The following is a 16,390-nucleotide window of genomic DNA, read 5'->3' as shown; positions in this document are numbered from 1 at the left end:
CATTAATAATTACTAAATGAATCACTCCTCATGCATGAAAATAAATTTTTACAAGGTTTTTCCCAAAATGGTCAAAAATACCCCCGGACCCTTGTGGTCGAAACTCGAGGTTCGAACCAAAACCCGGTTACCCATTCTCCCACAAATCCAAATATATGATTTGTTTTGAAGTCGGACCTCAAATTGAGGTCCAACTTCTCAATTTGTAGAAAACCTAGGTTCTACCCAAAACACCTAATTTCCCCCATGAAAATCTTTGATTTGCATTTGAAATCATGTTAAAAGATGTCAAGAAATAAAGAAATAAAGTTAGAAATCACTTACCAATCGTTTTGGAGAAGAACAGTTGTTTGGAAAATCGCCTCTTAGTATTGGGTTTTTGAAAAGTGGAAAAATGACTGAAATTCCCGAATTTATATATTTTTGCTGGGGGTTGGCGCTGACCGCGCAGAAATACACCGCGGTCGCGTGGCTGCCAGCGCGGACCGCGTGGAAATGTACCGCGGCCGCGCCGAGGGAGGGAAGAAGTGGGCTCTCTGAACCCACCCAGGGCGGACCGCACTGATTTGGTGCGCGGCCTAGCTGGTCGACCTGGCTACCGACCCTTTGAACCCCCACCATGTGGATCGCACAGAAAAGCACCGCGGCCGCGCTGGGCCTGCAACACCTGAACCTGCATTTTTTTTAAGTCTAAGACCTCCCGGGCCCCACTCAAAACTCACTTGAGCCCTCAGGGCTCCAAACAAAACATACATATGATCTTAAAAACATCTTACGGTCTCATTTGTGCGATCAAATCACCAAAATAACATCATATACATAGAATCAAGCCTCAAAACACATGATTTTCTTTCAACTTTCATAAAACTCAAATTCCCCATTTTAAGTCCGAAACACGTCATATGACGTCCGTTTTTAGCCAAACTTTACAGATAGTGCTTAAAACATATTTAAGACTCGTATCGGGCGTCGGAACCAAAATACGAGCCCGATACTACAGTTTTCTGATCAATTTCCTTCTTCATTTTCCTTAATTAATTTCAGAAAACAATTTCACGCAAAAATTTATTTCTCGGGCTTGGGACCTCGGAATTTAATTCCGGGCACACGCCCAAGTCCCATATTTTTCTACGGACCCTCCGGAACCGTCGAATGACAGGTCCGGGTCCGTTTACCCAAAATGTTGACCAAAGTCAATATTATGCATATTAATACCAAAATCCATCAAATTTTTCACATAATCCACATATTCTAACATAAAAACTTTCCGGCTACGCGCCCGAACTGCGCATGCAAATCGAGGCAACTAAAAGCGAGGTTTTCAAGGCCTCGGAAGCACGGAACAAGGAAGAACTACGGTGATGACCCTTTGGATCGTCACAACTTTGACTGGATCTCCTTGAAAGGAAAGACTTTTGTAAGCCCAATCTTTGAAGGAAAAGAAAAGCAAAGGAGCTTTGGGTTTCGAAAGTTGAAGCAACACCTAATGCCTTTCTTTGGAACTGGACAGACTTGGACTTGGATTTGAAATTGTGGATCTCTGTTGGGTTGTTTTGGAAAAAATCAGCGAGGCATCGGTGAAGTTTTGGAGTTGATTTGGGGAGATTAGGGTTTTTTGATTTAAATCTTAGATCTGAGATTCGAGCCATCGGTGGGAATTTGAAAAAAAAATGATTATGTATTAAGTGAGAGACTAGTTCCGAGCCGTTGGATTGCCAAGATCCAACGACTGTGATGGAGTTGCTTCAAAACGGGGTCGTTTTAAGTTAAGTGGGGCTAGACCCGGGTAAAAGGACTTGGACTTGGTTTTTTGAGGCGTATTTAGGTATATTTTGGGCTGATTAATTGGCCCAAACCAGAAATTAGAGCTCTTTTCCATTCTGTCACGACCCCAACCCCGGTCGTGATGGCGCCCAACAAACTTCTAGGCAAGCTTGATCAACTAACAACCTCAACCCATTTCTTATACAATTCATTATTAGCTAACACAGTTAAATTGCCAATTTATCATAATAAAAGTTTTGGACAACGAGTCAAATATGCGGAAATTCAGATGATAATATCACTATATAACCCATACAGATTTGGTGTCACAAGTCTCGAGCCTCTAGCACAAGTTTAACAGCCTAATACATAATCAGTTTAGGAAATACGGATAAAACGAAAGGATAGAAGGGAGAGATCCGGGATGTGAACGTCGTGCAGCTACCACGATGCTCCCGGATATGAACTGATCGAGTGAATATCCTCACTCAGCCTCTAGAACACCTGGATCTACACGCAAGGTGCATGGAGTAATGTGAGTACTCCGACCCAGTAAATAATAAGCATAAATAATGAATGAGAATAAGAAATCACGGAAATCAAAGAGTAATCTATAATGCGGCAGTTTAAACAAGTAATATGAAAGCAATAAACCAATGGAAACGAAATATGGAGATGCTACAACAAATATGCAGTTAAGTGACACACATATAACAAAAATCAACACATAGAACGATACCCTATAGTACTCGCTGCGGCGTGCAGCCCGATCCGTATATTTATCATCGACGACGCTCACTGGGGGTGTGCAGACTCCGGGAGGGGACCCTTACGGCCAAGCGCAATATCAAGCCATCTCGTGGCATCAACTAGGCCCTCAACCTCATATCAATATCAGCATAATACTGCTGCGGCGCGCAGTCCGATCCCATAATATCCTCACATCTGGCCCTTGGCCATACTCAGTCCAAAAATCATATACACCTCTCGGGCATTTAGTAAAACAGTATTTCTCAGCCCAAAACATCATTTATTATATCTTTTTAGTTTCAAAAACCGAGTAAAAGTGGCTGAGTTGTAAAACAGTGAAAAACGGTACGACTGAGTTCAAGTGCTAAGTCTAAACAGTGAGGAAATAGTGATAAAACTCCCTGGAGGGTTCAAATAGTTGGCACGAAGCCCAACTATGGCAAAATCCAAATAATGAGGATAACAAATAAGCTTTAATCAAATACGCGGTAAAAACGTCACTCAGGACGGACCAAGTCACAATCCCCAATAGTAAACGACCCCACGATCATCATCAAGCGCGTGTCTCACCTCAATATAGCACTACAATGTGCAAATCTACGATTTCAAACCCTCAGGACATCATTTACATTAATTACTCACCTCGAACCGGCTAAAGCTCTAGCTCACTATGCCCTTGCCTCTCAAATCAGCTCTGACCAAAACCAGAACGAATACGTCACAATATGCTAAGGGAACAAAGCCCAAGCGAAAACATTCGAAAAATGTCAAAAATCTCGAAATTGGCAAAACCCGAGCCCCGGACCCACTTTTCAAAACTCAAAAATTTTTACATCATTAGATTCCTTATCTCCTCACAAGTTCATACATATCAAAAACACCTGAATCGGAGTCTCAAATCCTTAATTTAAGCCCTCTTCAACTCAAGCCCTAAAGCTCCATTTTTAGTCCATTAATTCCTTAAATTTCAGTCCTAATTCATGAAATACCTCCATAGAAGTGTGTTTTAAGTCCAAAATCCTTACCTTATCGAAGTTCCCTTGAAATCTCTCTTCAGAATCGCCCAAAAACTCTAAGTCCGAAGTTAAAAATGGTTAAACCCTTTAAAAATCGCGAAGAAGAGACATATATACATTCTGCCCAGGGGTTTTCGCATCTGCGACCCCTTTACCGCACCTGCGTTACCGCATTTGCGGTCCAACCAACCGCTTCTACGGACTAAAATTCCAAAAGTCGCTTCTGCTACTGGACTTCCGCATCTGTGGCTTCACAGATACGGTCACCTCGACCGCTTCTGCGAAAACTGCTCCCCATCCCAAACTTCGCATCTGCGGCTTTTCCCCTCGCACGTGCGGCACCGCACCTGCGGTTCCCAAACCGCAGGTGTGAAAACACCAGAAGCAGCACACTTTCTGCAATCATTCAAGTTCAAATCTTCCCGTTAACCATCCGAAATCACCCCGAGGCCTCCGGGACCTCAACCAAAAACACAAACATGATCCAATACCTTATTCAAACTTGTTCCAATCATCAAAACACCTCAAACAACACCAAATATACTAAATCACATCGAATTCAACCCTAATTTTCTAAAATCTTCCGAAATACGTTTTCGATCAAAAACCCAACCAAAACACGTCCGAATGACCTGAAATTTTGCACACATATCCCAAATGACATAACGAAGCTATTGCAACTCTCGAAATTCCATTCTGACCCTCGAATCAAAATCTCACCTACCAACCGGAAATCTCCAAAATATTAATTTCGCCAATTCAAGCCTAATTCTACATCGGACCATCGGAACTCACATCCGAGCCCTCTAACTTATAAGTCAACATCTGATTGACTTTCCAACTTAAGCCTTTTTAAAAGAGACTAAGTGTCTCATTTCTTACCAAAATCACACCAAACACAAACCAATCAACTCGACCACACAAAACACGGATAACGAAGCATAAAGAAGCAGAAATGGGGAAAATGGAGCGGTAACTCATGAGACGACTGGTCGGGTCGTCACATCCTCCCCAACTTAAACAAACGTTCGTCCTCGAACAAGTTAAGAAACATACCTGAAGCCTCAAATAGGTGAGGATATCTGCTCCGCATCTCCCGCTCGGTCTCCCAGGTAGCCTTTTCCACGGGCCGACCTCTCCACTGTACCTTCACTGAAGCTATATCCTTTGATCTCAACTTTCGAACTTGACGACCAAAAATAGCTACTAGCTCCACATCAAAGGTCAAATCATCATCCAACTGAACTGTTTTGAAGTCCAAAACATGAGATGGGTCCCCAACATACTTCCGGAGCATAGAAATATGAAATACCGGATACACACTCGACAAACTGGGTGGCAAAGCAAGCATATAAGCCACCTCCCAACCCTCCTAAGTACCTTAAAAGGCCTAATGAACCGCAGACTCAACTTCCCTTTCTTTCCAAATCTCATAACACCCTTCATGGGTGAAACCTTCAGCAAGACCTTCTCACCAACCATGTAGGATACATCTCGAACCTTCTGGTCCGCATAACTCTTCTGACGCGACTGCGCTGTACGAAGCCTCTCCTGAATCACCTTCACCTTCTCTAAGGCATCCTGAACCAAATCTGTCCCCAATAGCCTAGCCTCGCCGGGTTCAAACCAACCAACTAGAGATCTACATCGCCTCTCATACAAAGCCTCATACGGAGCCATCTGAATACTCGACTAGTTGTTGTTGTTGTAGGCAAACTCTGCAAGTGGTAGAAACTTATCCCATGAACCTCCAAAATCAATAACACAAGCACGCAACATGTCCTCCAATATCTGAATAGTACGCTTGGACTGCTCGTCTGTCTGAGGATGAAAAGCTGTGCTCAACTCCACCTGAGTACCCAACTCTCGTTGAACAGACTTCCAAAACTGGGAAGTAAACTGAGTACCCCTATTTGAGATGATGGAAACCGGAACACCATGCAACCGAATAATCTCCCGGATATATGTCTCTGCTAATCGCTCTGAAGAATAAGTAGTGTCACACCTCCTTTTTACCTACACCCCCGGATGAAAGGGGTATATATAAGGGAGTTTTTCCAATTAAAGGACAATCGAAACAGGATTATTTTTATTTAAAATTCAGAGTCGCCACTTGGGATAATTTATGGTGTCCCAAGTCACCGGTTCAAATCCCGAATCGAGGAAAAGATTGACTCTGTATTACAGTTCGCGAACCAGAAATCCGGGTAAGGAATTTTGATAACCCGGGAGAAGGTGTTAGGCATTCCCGAGTTCCGTGGTTCTAGCACGGTCGCTCAACTATTATAATTGGCATATTATCTGATTCTAATACATTTTGAAGCTATGTGCAATTTTAGTTTTAACCGCTTTTATTCATTTTTAAAGAAAATAACGTTATTAAAATACGTTTCGAACCACGTCACATAAATGCGTCTGTGGTTTTTGACATATTTTAACATCGTTGAGATTTGGATTTGGGTCACATAAATGCGCACCCGAGTTTAGGAAAGTAAATTATTAAAACAACGCGCCTAAAGCAACTATGCATTTGCAACTTTGCGAGAGCCATGGAAATTCTACTAAATGGCACGCCTCGATTTCTAAGGACTAAAATATTAATTAAGCGAGGGCCACACATTTTAAGATTTTGTTTGGCTTGGTGCACCCCAAATTTAATAGTTTAATTAGTTAACACTAAATGTAGTTTAAAGATTCCATGTAAACTAACTGAAATGGCTTGTATGAGGGAAAGCCCATTCATTACACAAAAAGGCTTGAGCCAATGCAGGAGGAATGATGGTCCAATGAAAGCAATGGCTCGGATCTCGTTCGAGGGAATTTCAGAATTGAGCCTCATAATTGGGCCCAAGTTCGAAGCCCTACAGCTGCTAAGCTCAACATCGACTCCTTTCAATGCATGAGCAAGCTTGAAGTCGTAGAGAATTCAACAGGACAACAACGAGACCAATACATATGCAAGTAGCTTTGGAATTTGTCTTTAACTTGTCGATAGCCCATTACGTGACATCCAATAATGATTTAACCTTGAAATCGATTATGAGTTCCAATTCTAATAGCTAATAGCATGTAGCAAAATTTAACAGTTTCAACATCATACAGACACGGCTAATCACATTACTTTTGCACAGAAATTACATTAGCAGATAAATTACTAACCCATACTCTTAAAAGGAAACTTCAAACAAACAACTAAAATTCAGAATAGTAATATGGAATACTGCATATGCAAATGCCTACTAGGAATGTCCTTGAAAGTCCCTTTATACATATACCCCAATTCAAACCCATAAAATCCAAGTGACTGAGCCATAACGTGTTCCATGTTTCAAACCAAAACTAATTCTAGAACAAAGAGCTTAGCAAGTATTCTCAACACTAAGATAATTACAAATATAGTTATACTCTATTCAACCATAAACAGACTCGACCAAGCTATTCCTGGAATAAATAATACGCATCATGCATGAAATTAAAAGAGACAGAAGTAAGAGTTCAATAGCAACCATCATCCAATTTGTCCATATTTCAGATTCAAACTTCAGACTACATTTAAATGGTGTCCATAGTGTTTGAGAATACCTGGAAAGCAAAATGACAGAAAAAGGAAGAAGGTCAGCGATAGCAGGACGGTGAAACAGCAGCACTGGAACAGTAACCTCTCAGTAGTTCAAGATCGGTTTTAAAAAAAATAACCAAAATCAGACCATCTTCAACCCAAATAAGTACTTGTGATCTCTCAGGAATTAAAGCTCAACAGGGAAACTAAGAAAATTGGGAATCAGGACTCCCAGCACAAATTCAGCTCAGAATCAGCTTTCAGAAACCAAATTAAACCAAACTCATCCCCATATGAATCAAAGATTGCTTCATATATTCAAAACCTCAAGAATTATGGAAAGAAATCCAACGGAACAGTAGTTTCTATGAAATCCTTAACCGTTTGCCTTTTCTAGATTTTTCTGTTTTTTATTTCTTCAAAATCTTAACTCTTGGATTCTATGAAATAGTAAAATTATGCAGCTTCTATATTTTCTGGATTTTCAGATCTCAAACTCTGCCTTGAAAGGCAAGAAAAGCTGTCTTTATAGGCAAGGCACTAGGGCAGCCTAAAGAAATCAGATTTTTCTTTTTGACCCTTTTCATATTTTCGTTTTTGCTCAAAAGCCCTTAGTTTAAAACATCAGATTTCATATAAGTCCCCACCCCACTTTCCTAGAAGTTTCTGAATTCTGTTACTCAAGATTCCCTTACCCAATTTCCTAGACTACCCCTCGAACCCTGATTATTTACCCTCCCAGCCTAGCAGAACCCGGGTCCAAATGACTCAAGTGAATGGGTCTGAACTAGACCCATTTCAAATCCTTCCTTGGCTATTTAATCCTTATGAACCCAATTAATGTGAAGAAAAAACCCAAAAACCCAAACGTTCAAATTCAGAAACCTAAATGACTCAGAACAAAATTGAGCCCAAAACAAGAATAAAAATTCAAACTATATGTACTTGAAGACAAGACCCAACTAATAATCAAACACAACTTGAATCTAACATGCAGACATAGGCAGTATGAAGAAATAACAAAATGAGAAATCAAAATCAGAAAACTAAAAGACAGAGTAGAAGAAGGTAAGAAGAGAGCAAAAAAAACATAAGTTAAATAACGAAAGGTAAAGAAGAACAAATTTCTTCAAGTCTTCAAATTTCGGCTCAGTTTGAGATTAATCGTGTGTTCTTTATCACAAACATGCGAGTAAAGTCAAAAGGGACCTAAAATCTTTAATGGAATCTTGATTCGGAAATCTTGGGATTTTAGGTTTCACTTTCTGATCTAATATTCGAGAAGATCGAGCAACATTCGAGGGAAATTGACCCGGGATTTGGGAAGAGGGGGTCGTGGAGGTTCCAGGGTGTGATTTTGGTGGTGAACAGAGGCGGCGCCGCCGGGCTAAGGCAGTGAGAGTTAGGGCGGCGGATTAGGGTTTCGGGGGTGTTTTCTGATGAGGGTGATGAACAGAAGGGAGTTCTGAGGGGGGGTGGGGGTTATTCAGACATTTAAATATATATGAAGCTTCAGTTCTGAGCCGTTTGACTAAGGGGAGATCAACGACTCAGATTCCACAATCCAAAATGGCGTCGTTTCGGATGAAGGGGTGACCGGACCGGGTAAAGGGGCGGGTTTGGGCCGGATTGGGGCAGTTTTAAGGGCAAGAATGTTTGGGCCTGGGGTTTGCAGCCCAAACCAGCTTCTTTACTTGTTTTATTTTCTTTTCTTTCTTTTTTTCCCTTTTTTTTCAAATTTCTTTTAGTTTCCTTTTAAATCAAAATTAAAAATAATCCTAAATTAATCACTAATCGAATTATCTTATTACATTAATTAACTCTAAATAACATTTACCACAAATAATTAACAACCAAATTCAAAGAAAAACTACCAAAATTCGAAATTAAAATTAAAAGTGCAAAATAAACTATATTTTTTGTAATTTTTCCATTTTTATAAAACAAACTAATTTGCTAATTAATCCTAAAATGTAGAATTAAATCCTAAATGCAAATGCAACATATTTTTGTATTTTCCGTTAATTAAATAAAATAAATATGCACAGACAAATGCAAACTTTTAACATAAAATGCCACGAAAATCCACAAAATTGCAAACACCGAAAGAAATTATTTTGTTTTGAATTTCTGGGAGTAAATCATATAAGGAAAAAATCACATGCTCACAGCTGCCCCTCTTTGCCCGGAAACACGAAGAGTTTTTGTGCAAAGATAAAGTGAGCGGATACGAGCGATTTTTGCCCGTTTGAATACTCCGTGGGAAGCATTTTTGAAAGATTTGATCGTACTCTGCTTCCGAGGTTGCCTACATATCCTTGTCTAAAGAGGAATCAGGTTAGTGTAGTTCAGAAATGTTTGGTAGCTGGGACTACCATGAAGATGTGATTTCACTACTGCTGCTACTGCTTACTGAACCCCCTTATTACACTATGTCAAAAATAAAAGAAGCTAGACTAGACTATGATCTACGCTTTACAAAATCCTATCTAGATCTTCAAACTTGCTTTTGTGTTTCTTGTTGCCTTGTTGTCCTCTATTCTCTCGATGACATCCATTTGTGCCACCTTGAATTGTAAGTTGAGATGTTTTCCCCTTCTTCAAGTGGGTGTCTGACTGCTGAACTTGATATGTATTCCCATGCTCTCCAGGTGGGCTCCTGACTTCAAAACATGAATGTATTCCCATGCTATCCAGGCGGGCTCCTGATTTCGAAACGTGAATGTATTCCCATGCTATCCAGTCGGGCTCCTGACTTCAGCAAAATAGACAAAAACAAAGAAAATTTTCTACCCTGGTTTAGGTATGTGGGCCCATGCATACGTGTAAAATGAATCACATTGCCGAATATCAAAGAATTTTGAAAACCAAAACTTGAATTGTACTCCCTGGTTCTCCAGGCGGGCTCCTGACTGCTAAACTTGAAAGTATTCCCTGCTTTCCAGGCGGGCTCCTGACTTCAGCTTGAAAGTATTCCCTGCTCTTCAAGCGGGCTCCTGACTTCAACTTGAAAGTATTCCCTGCTTTCCAGGCGGGCTCCTGACTTCAACTTGAAAGTATTCCCTGCTCTCCAGGCAGGTTCCTGACTTCAACTTGAAAATATTCCCTGCTCTCCAGGCGGGTTCCTGACTTCAACTTGAAAATATTCCCTGCTCTCCAGGCGGGCTCCTGACTTCAACTGTATTCTCTGCTCTTCAGGCGAGGTCCTGACTTCAACTTGAAAGTATTCCCTGCTCTTCAGGCGAGCTCCTGACTTCAAAATAGACAAAACAAAGAATTTGAAAGCTAAAACTTAAATTGTAATCCCTTGTTTTTCAAGCGGGCTCCTGATTGATACGCTTGAATATATTCCCTGCTTTCCAGGCGGGCTCCTGACTTCTAACTTGATGTGCTTCTCCCTGTTATCCAAGCGGGTACCTAATTTCAACAAAATAAACAAAACAAAAAAAAAATCTGCCCCAGTTTGGTAGCTGGGCACATATGTGAGTGTTAAACTGAATCATATTACCAAATATTACTAAGAATTTGAAAGCTAGGTCCCATTATCCAAGGGGGGTCCTGACAACTCTTAACTATACGACAATTTTAAATCTACGCTATATCTTTTAAAGGCATGACTTCTGCCACATCTGTTATCTAAGAAGGTCTTAAGCTACTCCTCATTATCCAAGAGGGTCCTGAAAATCAAAAGTCAAATTTTATCTTAAGAGTGACAACTTTTATAGCTGAATTATACTACCCTACAATAGAATTTACGCTAAATGTTGCTATCTAACCAAAATTTTAAAGCTAAGTCCCATTATCCAGGAGGGTCCTGAAAATCAAAAATCAAACGTGTTTGGTGACCACCTTTCTTTATGGAAGGTTTCTCCAAAACAATCGAAATTTCCTGCCCCTGTTTTAATCAAAGAAAATTTTGTCAGTTTTAAAATGTGGTGGTTAGTTGATGGCATTCTTGCTGAAGGTCTCTCCGCTGTATTGTTTTGTTTTGACTGGCTTCCCCGAACTGGACCTGAACCGCGTGACTTTCCGACTGACTTTCAAAAACCCATAACTTGAATGACCTGAGTGTTCTATCCCCGAATCGTTGTTTCACATCTCTGACCCCTTTAATTGAACCTCTGCATCTCCCATGAAATTACCAAATTATTTTGCCGATGGAACTCTTACTGGCATTTTATCCCCTTTTGACATCATGCAATCTTTGGTATGCTCTGGCTGCACTGTGCTTTGCAATCTTGAAGCTAGTAGTGAGCTTTGAAATCCTTTCTTATTTACTTAAACAGAACTGACATTGGGAACACCTTAGAGAAATAAACCCAAAAGAAATGAAATGCAATGACTTTCAGAGCTAAGGATAATAAATCCAAAACTGGAAGACTATCTGAAGAGGAAAAGGAAAAGGACTTATCTAGATGGAGCGGTGGGCACCAATGATCATGACATGCATTTTGGATTAATCAGCCCAATCTGTCCAACCAATCAACTTTCAATTGCCATACGTTGTTGCCTTAGAATTTCCATAACCTGATTTCTTCACCCAAATCCTGGCATTGTGCATCCTGCGGTGCCTTGGAAGGTTTCCACCAGCAGACCTCTCTCATCCATTCGTCTCTCAACTCACTTTCGCCTTACGGTGCCCGTGAGGGTTTTCACCCATAAGACTCTCTCATTTTGATTTCTCTCAGCTCCCGTCGCCTTACGATGCCCGTGAGGGTTTTCACTAATAAGACTCTATCATTTTGATTTCTCTCAGCTCCCGTCACCTTACGGTGCCCGTGAGGATTTTCACCAGTAAGACTCTCTCATTTTTGAGTTAATTTCCCTGTTTGGACCAAAGCATTGCCCATGACATGAATCACCTCTACCTGCTTGACTTGGTATTTCCCGAAGACTGATCGGAAGGTCTTTCTTTGGACCGTAATGTGGCTTTTGGATGGGTTTAGAAAGGAAGGGTATAAAAAGCTCAAAACCGTTTGATTGGGTTCAAATTTACAACCTTCGGAATCAAATTTCTGATAACAACCACAACTTCTGCCCCAATTTCTTGTTTGGGGATTTTTGGATTTTTACTTTGATGGGACCGAACCGTGAGGCTGCGTACGTATCCTTAAAAGGAATCAGGTCGAACGTAGTTCATGACCTAGGAATTACTTTGTTTGTTGTGATTTTTCTTCTCTTTTTCTTTCTCTTCTTTTCCTCTTTTGTTTTTCCTTTTGTCGTGTTTTCTTTTTTTTTTCTTTTTTTCTTTTCCTTTTCATTCTTTTCTTTCTCCTTCCATTCTTTTCTTTCTCTTTTCATTCTTTCTTTCTCTTTTCTTTTTCCTTTCTCTTTTTCTCTCCTTTATTTACTTATCTTTATGCTTGTGTTTCCGATATTTTCAATATTCGAGACATGCCAAATACAATCAAGTACAATCAAAGAAAGAAATCATACATAATATCTCTTGACTGTATCAGAATTGATAGTTATTTCTACACATTTTCCTTCTACATCTGTCAAATACAATGCACCATTAGACAACACTCTAGTCATAATGAACGGCCCCTGCCAATTTGGGGAGAATTTTCTTTTTGCTTCAACTTGATGAGGAAGAATGTGTTTCAATACTAATTGCCCCACTTCAAACTTTCGTGGACGCACCTTCTTGTTGTATGCTCTTGCCATTCTTTGTTGATACAACTGGCCATGACACACTGCTGCCAGTCTCTTCTCATCGATCAAACTCAATTGTTCTAAGCGGGTTTTGACCCACTCCTCATCATCGATCTCAGTCTCCGCGACAATTCAAAGGGATGGAATTTCCACTTATGCGGGTGTCACTGCTTCAGTGCCATACACCAACGAATAAGGAGTCGCCCCTACTGAAGTATGGACAGTAGTGCGATAACCTAGCAATGTAAACGACAGCTTTTCATGCCACTGCCTAGAACCTTCCACCATTTTTCGAAGTATCTTCTTTATATTCTTGTTGGCCGCCTCAACTGCTCCGTTTGCCTTAGGGCGGTATGGGGTAGAATTGCGATGTTTAATCTTGAACTGCTGACATACCTCTTTTATCAGATGACTATTGAGATTAGCCCTATTGTCTGTAATGATCACCTTCGGTATCTCAAACCGGCAAATGATATTTGAGTGCACAAAATCAACCACCGCCTTCTTGGTTACAGACTTGAATGTTTTAGCCTCTACCCACTTGGTGAAATAATCGATGGCCACCAGAATAAACCTGTGCCCGTTGGACGTTGCTGGCTCGATTGGTCCAATGACATCCATTCTCCAAGCAACAAAAGGCCATGGTGCATACATTGTATGTAATTCAGATGGGGGAGAATGAATCAAATCTCCATGCACTTGGCACAAGTGACATTTACGTGCGAAACTGATACAATCCCACTCCATAGTGAGCCAATAATAACCTGCCCGGAGAATCTTTTTTGCCAGCACATACCCACTCATGTGCAGTCCACAAACTCTAGAATGTACTTCGGTCATGATAGCCACAGCCTGTCTGGCATCTACACATCTTAATAACCCGAGATCTGGAGTTCTTTTGTACAAAACTTCTCCACTGAAGAAAAATCCACTTGCCAAGAGACGAATTGTTCTCTTTTGATCACCTGTGGCTTGTACCGGATATACTCCCCATCGGATATATTCCTTGATGTCATGAAACCAAGGCTCCCCATCGAGCTCTTCCTCCACCATGTTACAATAAGCATGTTGATCACGGACTTGAATATGCAACGGGTCTACATAAGCCTTATCTGGATGATGTAACATTGACGCCAGAGTAGCCAAAGCATCGGCGACCTCATTGTGGATCCTCGGAATATGCTTGAACTCTATTGATTGAAACCGTTGACAAAGATCGTGCAAGCATTGCCGATACGGTATGAGTTTTAAATCCCATGTTTCCTATTCTCCCTGAATCTGGTGTACTAGAAGGTCCGAGTCACCTAAGACCAAGACTTCCTGGACACCCATGTCCACAGCCATCCTCAAACCCAAAATGCATGCCTCGTATTCCGCCATGTTGTTAGTACAGTAGAACCGAAGTTGTGCTGTAATAGGGTAATGATGCCCTGTTTCAGAAACAAGTACCGCTCATATTCCAACGCCTCTCATGTTAGCAGCACCATCAAAGAAAAGCTTCCATCCTGGCCTTTCAAACTGTTCCAACTCATCAATATGTATTACCTCTTCATCAGGGAAGTAAGTCTTCAAAGGTTCGTATTCTTCATCCATAGGATTCTCAGCCAAATGGTCGGCCAATACTTGTGCTTTCATTACGGTCCTAGTCAAATAGATAATGTCAAATTCTGTGAGCAAGATCTGCCACTTTGCGATCCTTTCCGTGGGCATAGGCTTCTGGAAGATGTACTTCAACGGATCCAAACGAGAGATGAGGTAAGTAGTATAAGACGACAAATAATGTTTCAGCTTCTAGGCTACCCAAGTTAGGGCGCAACACGTCCTCTCAAGCTGAGTGTACTTAACCTAGTAAGATGTGAACTTCTTGCTGAGATAATATATGGCCTGCTCCTTCTTGCTAGTAATGTCATGCTGCCCCAACACACATCAAAAGGAATTGTCCAAGACTGTCAAATACAGAATCAAAGGTCTCCCTGGTTCTGGCGGGACCAACACCGGTGGGTTTGATAAGTACCCCTTTATCTTATCAAATGCTTCCTGACATTCATCTGTCCACCTGACTGCAGCATCTTTCTTTAACAGTTTGAAAATGGGCTCACAAATTATCGTGAGCTGAGCAATAAACCGGCTGACGTAATTCAATCTTCCCAACAGACTCATCACCTCAGTCTTGTCCTTTGGAGGTGGCAATTCCTGGATGGCTTTGATTTTTGACGGGTCTAATTCAATACCGCATCGACTGACTATGAATCCCAACAACTTTCCACACAGAACACCGAATGCGCATTTTGCAGGATTGAGCTTGAGATTGTACCTGCGAAACCTTTGGAAGAACTTTCTCATATCTCTGACATGGTCAGACTGCTTTCTAGACTTTACAATCACATCATCCACATAAACCTCGATCTCCTTGTGTATCATGTCGTGGAATATGGTCGTCATTGCCCTCATGTAGGTTGCCCCAGCATTTTTCAAACCAAATGGCATGACCCGATAGCAGTACGTTCCTCATGGCGTGATGAATGTTGTCTTTTCCGCATCCTCCTCATCCATTAAGATCTGGTGGTAGCCCGCATAACAATCCACAAAAGAACCAACCTCATATTTGGCACAATTATCAATCAATATATGTATGTTTGGCAGTGGGAAATTATCCTTGGGACTTGCCTTTCTCGATAATTAACACACACCCTGGTTTTTCCATCCTTCTTCGGCACAGGCACTACATTGGTTAACCAAGTGGGATACCGAGTGACCCGAATGACCTTGGCCTCAAACTGTTTGGTGACCTCTTCCTTGATTTTCACACTCATATCAGTTTTAAATTACCTCAGCTTCTACTTGACAGGGGGAAATGCCGGATCAGTGGGCAATTTGTGAACCACCAAACCGGTGCTTAGACCTGGCATGTCATCATAGGACCATGCAAAAACATCTTTATACTCGAACAGTGTTTTAATTATATCCTCTCTAAGTTATGGTTCAAGATGGACACTTATTTTAGTTTCCTAGGCATTATCTTGGTCCCCTAAATTGATTGCTTCTGTATCACTCAGGTTAGTCTTGGGTTTTTCTTCAAAATGGCTTAATTCTTTACTAATCTCTTCAAAGGCTTCATCATCGTCATATTCCGATTCAACATCACATTCTATTTCTTGAATTACTATTTCAGAACTAGATTGGCTTTTAAGACTGGGCCAGAGACTCCGCATGCATGTCATATCATTGAGGCCAGCATAAAAAAAACTGTACAAGGAAGAAAGGAAAACAAAAATAAAACTATCAGGAAGAAAGGAAAAGAGAAATTTCATTTCATTGAAATTAAGGACAATGGGGTTTATACATCCAAATGAACGGAACATAGAATCTGAATTACAATCCTGGAATAATCCAGATAAATTGAAAGAAAATCAAAGCAAACTACCAAAACTCCCTCCTAGAGGGAGAGGAGTAGCTTCCCAATTCTTAATCTTCGAACCGGGCCCAACAAATTGCACATCCGCCTTGCTAGAACCCTCTCCAGCTTCCAACACGTTCACATCGGCGAATATCCTTTCGAACCTTTCCATCAAATCTCCATACACATCAACCACCGAAATGGGAACCGACATCACTGGGTGCTTTCTGGTACCAGGCCTGACAAATG

The sequence above is a fragment of the Nicotiana sylvestris genome, chromosome 8 (genome assembly GCF_000393655.2).
Source record: "Nicotiana sylvestris chromosome 8, ASM39365v2, whole genome shotgun sequence".
Taxonomy (NCBI): Eukaryota; Viridiplantae; Streptophyta; class Magnoliopsida; order Solanales; family Solanaceae; genus Nicotiana; species Nicotiana sylvestris.
The sequence above is the reverse complement of the archived record's forward strand: the minus strand, read 5'-3'. Positions refer to the sequence as shown.